General features: G+C 43.0%; 1 long non-coding RNA gene across 1 annotated transcript; it reads right to left on the reverse strand.

Moving 5' to 3' along the window:
• Positions 1 to 890: 890 nt before the first annotated feature.
• LOC125941842 (uncharacterized) lies at positions 891 to 6,458 on the reverse strand. Its single transcript, XR_007464650.1, has 3 exons — positions 6,363 to 6,458; positions 4,159 to 4,190; positions 891 to 1,193 (listed from the first exon to the last, which is right to left on the reverse strand). It is a non-coding gene; the product is annotated as an uncharacterized LOC125941842 (long non-coding RNA).
• Between the last annotated feature and the right edge of the window lie 578 nt (positions 6,459 to 7,036).

The raw sequence follows: 7,036 nt of genomic DNA on the forward strand, positions 1-7,036 counted from the left end.
GTTGTGGGCTAGACCGATGTATATCGAGTAGGTGGGGGCATAACTCCCCGAATGTGTCCTGTGAAGGACACCTTTTTCAAGCGCTGTGGTGCCAAAGCCGCAAGCACCATATCTGCGCATGTGGAGCATGTATCGAAAGCCATGTGCTTTGCTGTTATGCCATTGTGATAGTACATATCACAAATAAGATTATGCAGTAACATAAATGAGAGCTTTAGATTGTGGTATCGAAGCATTCAGGAGTCCCTATCTTTTAGTATGTGTGTGGTTGCGTGCCCAAGCAAAAAAGCATTATAGCTTTGCATCCTCAAATGCAAGCAAGCCACACGCACTCGCAGCACGTAGTCAAGGTGGTGGTAGCATTTTTTAATATATAAAGCTAACCATAGAATTGCAAATAAAAAGACAATTGTTTCATGAAAATAGTTTATTTACATGCAGTTAAGTTGGCCCAAGTTGGAGCCCGGGGGCCACATGCATGACACTAACGCAGGTTGTTTATTCTTTCACAGCTGACGTCGTTTGGGTTCTTAGAACAGTGACCGGGACTGCTAGGGATAGTGCACTTCCACTGCGGTGTCCAAGATATACAGTCATTTAACGGAGAAGCGTACACAACGAGAAGCGAAGCAGCCACCTCACCGCGCGCATATCACTCAGTGGCATATAGGCGCATTCTTGGGGGCTAACATAAACACAGGCACTGCCGGGGGTGGCGGCATTCCCTTTGTGGTGTGGGAGACAGTTTACGTCGTCTAGCATACGTATGTAACGGGAAACCTGACGGCAATGTCATGCTCAAGTGTGATTCTGCGGCATGTCCAGGGTTAGTGGCTCGAGGGGTGATTTATCTATCTGTTCGCGGGGCTTGCCATTGCACCGGGGCAACTGCACTGAGGCGTGTGAACTTCAAGTAAGAGGGCCATGTGGTGTTCGTTTAAGTGATGTTGGTCTGCGTGTTCCAAAAACCGGACTAGAAAATGGGGGCGGGTACAGCGTGTATTGTTGATGATCTCTTAAAAAAGTGTGTAGAGATGAAGAGGGAAGGAGCCAGCCGATAATCAGCCGCCGCTCGTCGATGTATGCTACTTTGTCCTACAATAAACCGATGTATTCCTAAGTTGGCTTCCCTGAGTGCAAAGTGTCACCGGACGACTACGAGGACTCTCTGAAGAATCGTCTGCCTGGAAGACCTGGGGGAGAAGAAACTTAACTCGTGCTAAAGATCTTTGACAGGAAGCAAACAATGTATACATGCATAGGTGGCAATTAAAGCTGAGCCAAACCAATCCCAAAGGCTAGAAATTTTGCCGTCTGGCACAGGATGTTTGCTGTGGAAGTGCACTGTGATCAGCATTTTGTCGCCTTCATTTCTCGGAAGATGACGTCAACATGCATTGTGAAATGCTGTCATCAGATTGAAAAATCAAATCGTGTCGGCCTGTTCAGCGCCGATTGTTTTATGAAAGCATGTCTTGGCTTGCTTCGTCTCAGTTTGCAATGTTTCAGCCATATTTCTTCTAAGTCAGCCACCCCAAAGAGCCAAGCACATGTTAGGTCCTGCAGGTGCGCAGTGCTGCTTGCATCCTTTAATCTAAAACTCTTGCGTTTACAGCAAGAACATAAGCGCATCCCTGAGTGTTGCCACCATGGAGTAATCGGCTTACATGTAATAATTTTGCATCATTTTTGGTGCTTAGCAGGGTCATAGGGCTGTGGGACCAGATTTAGTCCAGATGCAAGCAAAACAATGCAACTTAGAACAGAAAGCTGAGCAAGCTGGTAAGGGTTCATGCATTGTTTGAAAGGTTAGGCATAGAAAATATCTCTTGTGGCCATTTCTGATGCCTAACCCTTCAAACGACAATAGTGGCCTTGGGAACACACCACAATGTACTATCGACCAAAAGTTTACAGACCAAGGGACCTGACAAAAAGCTGAATGTCTCCGCAGCCTGGTATTCCCATTTCCCGCCTCTACTGGTATATGTGAACAACATTGTGATGTGCGGTTTTACTGGCTACTTTTAAAGGCTGCTCGGATATTAAGCGTTTGCCGAGAGTCCGTAAACTTTTTGGTCGATAGTACTTTAGCCATAGTCTTAGTACTATGACTGCAAAAGATGCCTGTAAAACTGCAACTTTCATGAATAAATTTCATGATGGACTAGGTTTTCATGCAGTTAATCTTAGAAGCCTGCCATTGTGTTTGCTATCTACATGTGTGCCGCCACCATTCTTATTGAACACAAGCTGTAGCAGGAAAGTGCATAACCGGGACAGTTGGTATAGGTTCATCCGTTGTTTGAAAGCGCAAACGCACAATGAGGAACTTGCACACATTGTCTCGTTCAGACTGTTCTTGTTGTGTTTGCAGTTCCAAACAACCATGAAGCTATAGGAGCTCTGAAGTAATGGAAAATTTTTTCATATTTTTTTTAAGCAAAAGGATTGTCTTGTAGCAAGTATGCTTCGGTCAATAAGGCATGTGCCATATGTGTAGAATCGCTCCATCTTGAAATTGTTCATTTCCACTGCTTGCTCAATTATCTGCTGATAATGAACTGTAACTTTGGGTCGATACAAACCGCGCATTGAAGTTGAATATGCCTTGAGCTTGGGAAGTAATCCACTAGACAAAATATAATTGTGACCCCCCTATGGTGGCTCCATGGATGTGGTGTTCTGCTGCTAAGCAAGAGGTCGTGGAGATGGCAGAGTTCTTACGGGCAGCCTACAACACAAAAATGCAGTAAAGCGGAGCCTTGTTTGCATACTGCGGTTCAAAATTAGACTACGCAGTGACACGCACAATTTAGAAGTGATACTAGCGCAGATTTTATGTAAACAATTTGCTACATCTGTGCTTGGACAACAGTGAAAAATGCGCATGAACGCGATCCAACACGCTTGCACGAGACAAATAGGCATAGTCAAATGACCGATGGTTGACATAATCGCTAAAAAGGGCCGAGAACAAAACTTGAATTTGTAAAGATCCACCGCGGTTCTGTGCACGTTGACACGGGAAATCCATTGTATTGTCACTGTTCTAAAGTTCCCTGGCTTTATCGGGCATGCGTGTGCACTCCTTAGAAAATGCTGGCAGAACTCTGCTACTTCGTCTTTAGCTTACCTTCTCTTACTCTGGAAGGGTTGCAGCAATACACGACAGTGTACGAGACCATTTTTTGGTGCACACTTGCAACAGTATGCGCATTCTTGTCCGCGCTACAGAGTGCACCAACAAGACGTGCTGCCCGGTCGCTGCCATTCGTGCGTATTGAATGCACACAGCATGAGCTGCAAGTTATATGGCTTTAACTGTCTTTTTTTTCCACCCACTTAGGTGCATCTGAACAGCTAATGGATACCATGCCCACTCTGTAACGACCAGTGCTTTTAATGAAACAGCACGGCGGAATAAAGTCAACCACGTGAGGCACCTCAGACAGCATATGCAGTGGGTTGTGACGGATTCAATGATTTCATCAGCATTTTTACTGGATGCAAGGCTGTGAATCTCTTGTATGATGCATGTGTGGAAAAGAAACCCAACATCCGGTGCACATGCCTGCTTGAAACAGTCGGGCATATCCCATTAGTTGAGTGCCCCTGTGTCGGCATTTGCTGATGTGATCCCAGCTATCTTCACCCATTACATTCTGGTGAATTTACTGCAGCCACCCTTTGGAAAAATAGCACATGACAATTATTTCAAGGTAATTAGTTCTCCCATACAGAAAAAATACCATTAGCAGTACTCGTGGATGGGATAATCTGTCACTTTGCAATGGTGGCGAGCATAAATCCCACTAGCTGTAGTAACACCAGTTTTGACATTAGGAAGCAACTTTCTTGCAGCTAGACTTCATATGTACTATGTTTCGTGCAACGCCAGTGTTCAGAATAAAAGAATTTGACCACTGCAAACTGTCGTTTTGACATGCAGGGCTGTATTAAGACATGCAGGGCTGTATTACAGCACAGAAATGTTTGGACAATTCAAACTCATGAATTCAGAATGTAAGTTTGAAAATTCTAAGGAATCAAACCATTCTGTTCTCAGTGCACTGAAGTACACAAAGTGCACTTCAGCCACCAAATGCAATTGACAAGGTTGATAACATTTATGAGTTATGACGGCACTGCAGTTACCTTTGTGTTGGCAAGCACGCGAATTTCAGGATCTGCAAAAAATGGAATGTGCCTTGCACCTGTACAGGACATTTCATGCAACAATCAAAAAAGGATACATATTTGGCCAACAGGCTTCTCAGAATAGCTTTTTGCACAGCAATTAGTTAATATAATTTGTTATGCAATGCTTTCTTTAATATTTGTTTCAGGACATAAGTTGTACTTAAAAAATTTTGAAAGCTGTTCACAAACACCGAATGCAAGCTGAAGAATGTGTTCACATACTACCACTTCAGGGGGGGCAACCTTTTTCTGGTCACTCAAGACCTCAAAGACTGCTGTCAGGGAGGAGTGTTGCAGTGGGTGAAAAGTGAAAAAAAAAAAATGAGCGAACACTACACAAGCGCTTTATACTTGTTCAAGCATGAAGTAACGCCAAGTACTCAAATTGCCATATTAACGAGGAATGTTGAAATCTTGTGCATCAGGCATTGTTAATTTTTTGCAAGATGCCTCAATCACACTGGTGAGCTTATGCAGTTTTTTTTTTTTTAATTTGTCACCAGAAATGCCCACACTGCTATCCGTCACTCCTATTCCTTGAGCGGACAGCAGACACAGATTACTGCAAGTCAACGATTCTGACCCGAGAGCTTTGGCTCAATTTTTACCAATGTGCGAAATTTTAGAAACCGATTGATGGAATCGCTATACTAAATAAATGCCACAAACATATTCAAATTGGTATGCTTATTGGAGAGCATACATAAAAAATATGTAGTGCAGGAGAAATTTGGTCTCGCTGCTCTGCCAGAATTTAGTTTTTTTTTCAAGTGGTAATGATGTAAAAAAAAGAAGTGAACATGGCTTTTGTAGCTGGTGGGACTACAATTACACCTAACTACCATCTGGGATTAAAATTATTCATGCAGGGGGGCCTCAGTGAGGTACATCTCAAAACGAGGTATTGCACCGTAGTCGAGAGTTCGACAGGATAGTCTGGTCAGGTAAGATCATTGTTAAATATGGACGAAGTCATTGACCATGGCCGAAACAAAAATAAAATAGCGTTTCGGTATCCACAGGAATCCCTTGTTCATAAGGAATGTCTGCTGAGAAGGTTCTTGATGGTTCTTAAGTAGCATTGAGTGCATGATGCAAAGTTCGGAAGTACATGTGGTTTAAAATGTTAGATGATCTATTGATTGTTTTACTTGTTTGAATTATTATTGATTCGAGATGGAGCCTTATTGTCCATTTCTTCTCTGTGGCCACGATGCGGGCGTTGTACTAGTTTATCTTCTGACTCGTCGTCTCGGCATGCTCTGCGAGGGCATTTGTAACTGTGTGGCCTTTGGCGACATTTTTGTGCTGCTTGAGACGCCGCGAGAAATATCTGCTAACAAGGGATCTATATGGATCCTGAAACATCATGCTATTGCATTACAGCTGTAGTATGTGGACTTAGCTTCCTTCTCCAGGTTTGGTGCTAAGTAGACATAAGTAATCTCTTGCACAACTGTGGCACAGAGAAGGCAAGCACACAGAACAGCTGTGACATCAACATATGGGAGTTTATTCTTGTAGGTCAGCGGGAACCTAAAAGACATTTACCAAATCTTGGTTGGAAGGTAGAGTCGATTGTGTCCATGCAAAGAGTTTTTGACATGTTAAAATTCAAACGTTACATTTCATACTTCTTCGTACATACGCTCATGCTTCCAATTCTATTTGCACTGTGACACCGACAACCTCTCAGTATTTAGTGAGTTGGAAGCAGTTACGGGTATGGATATGCTGAAATGTGAAGCAGTGACTTTAATTTCAATCAATAAATAAAGAAAGCTTAATTCATTATCATAGGCCACCATTGATCCAAGTGCTTACGTGAGTGTGGAAACTCCGCGACAGACAAGAGACAAAACGGTAGGAGGGCTAAGCGTCAGTTGACGACACGTATTCTCAGGTGCTCATATCGCATGAGGAAACTCATGGACAGTGAATAGTCGTATTTTTAACAGCAGCAGAAGCGTAGTACTCGTCAGATGTCCACGGGAAAGCAGTTGCCCATCAGCCTCATCAATTGCCTCGAATGCACACATCGACCAAGCAGTCGTTTTCTTGACCACACTTACTCGTATCTGCAGATTTCGCGAAGCATTCTCGCTTCATTCAACAAGTTTAGAACACGAATTTTGCAGGTTGCTCGGAGCATGTCTTACCTGACCCAGTCATAGAATAAGAAACCAGACGCAGTGGACAAGCATTGCCGGTCAAAGCAATATTCATACAAAAATCAGTAGCGGAATAAGCCGCTGCACTGGCACACATGTTAAAACACGTTCAGAAGTTTAGAGAATGCGTAAAAACACTGAAAAGAAACCTCACTTTACACTTCAATCCGACTTTCTGTTGCCGCCATTACCGTGTTTTGCTCACGACTAGTGTCCATGGCGATGCGGCCGCCGCTTCGTGCTCAGAAGTATGATAAAAAAGTAAAATGTTGCGCATTTTTTACACATAAAATAGGTGAAGTACTTTTTTCCCAATACAATAATACATAAGGTATTGTTATGCAGACTATGAAATTTTCAGTGCAGATCATAACTTCAAGGCACAGTACTTGCTTGTAGTGCTTAATCAAGCACTAATTAACAGTTTAATTATTTGCCACAGCGCACATAATGCAATCACACAATTTGTGTCAATCGGTACTTCAGACCAACACCAGTTATATACTGAAATCCCCAGCACTATGAAATACAAACAAAATCAGTGAGAAATCTCGCATATTATTTTCCCCAAAATTTGTAGGCAATGCTGGACAAAACTGATGAATGCCAGCATATCCCAGTTTGGGGAATGAATGTGCTGTACCTACCGGCTTCTCTAACGG

The sequence above is a fragment of the Dermacentor silvarum genome, unplaced genomic scaffold (assembly GCF_013339745.2).
Source record: "Dermacentor silvarum isolate Dsil-2018 unplaced genomic scaffold, BIME_Dsil_1.4 Seq452, whole genome shotgun sequence".
Classification (NCBI taxonomy): domain Eukaryota; kingdom Metazoa; phylum Arthropoda; class Arachnida; order Ixodida; family Ixodidae; genus Dermacentor; species Dermacentor silvarum.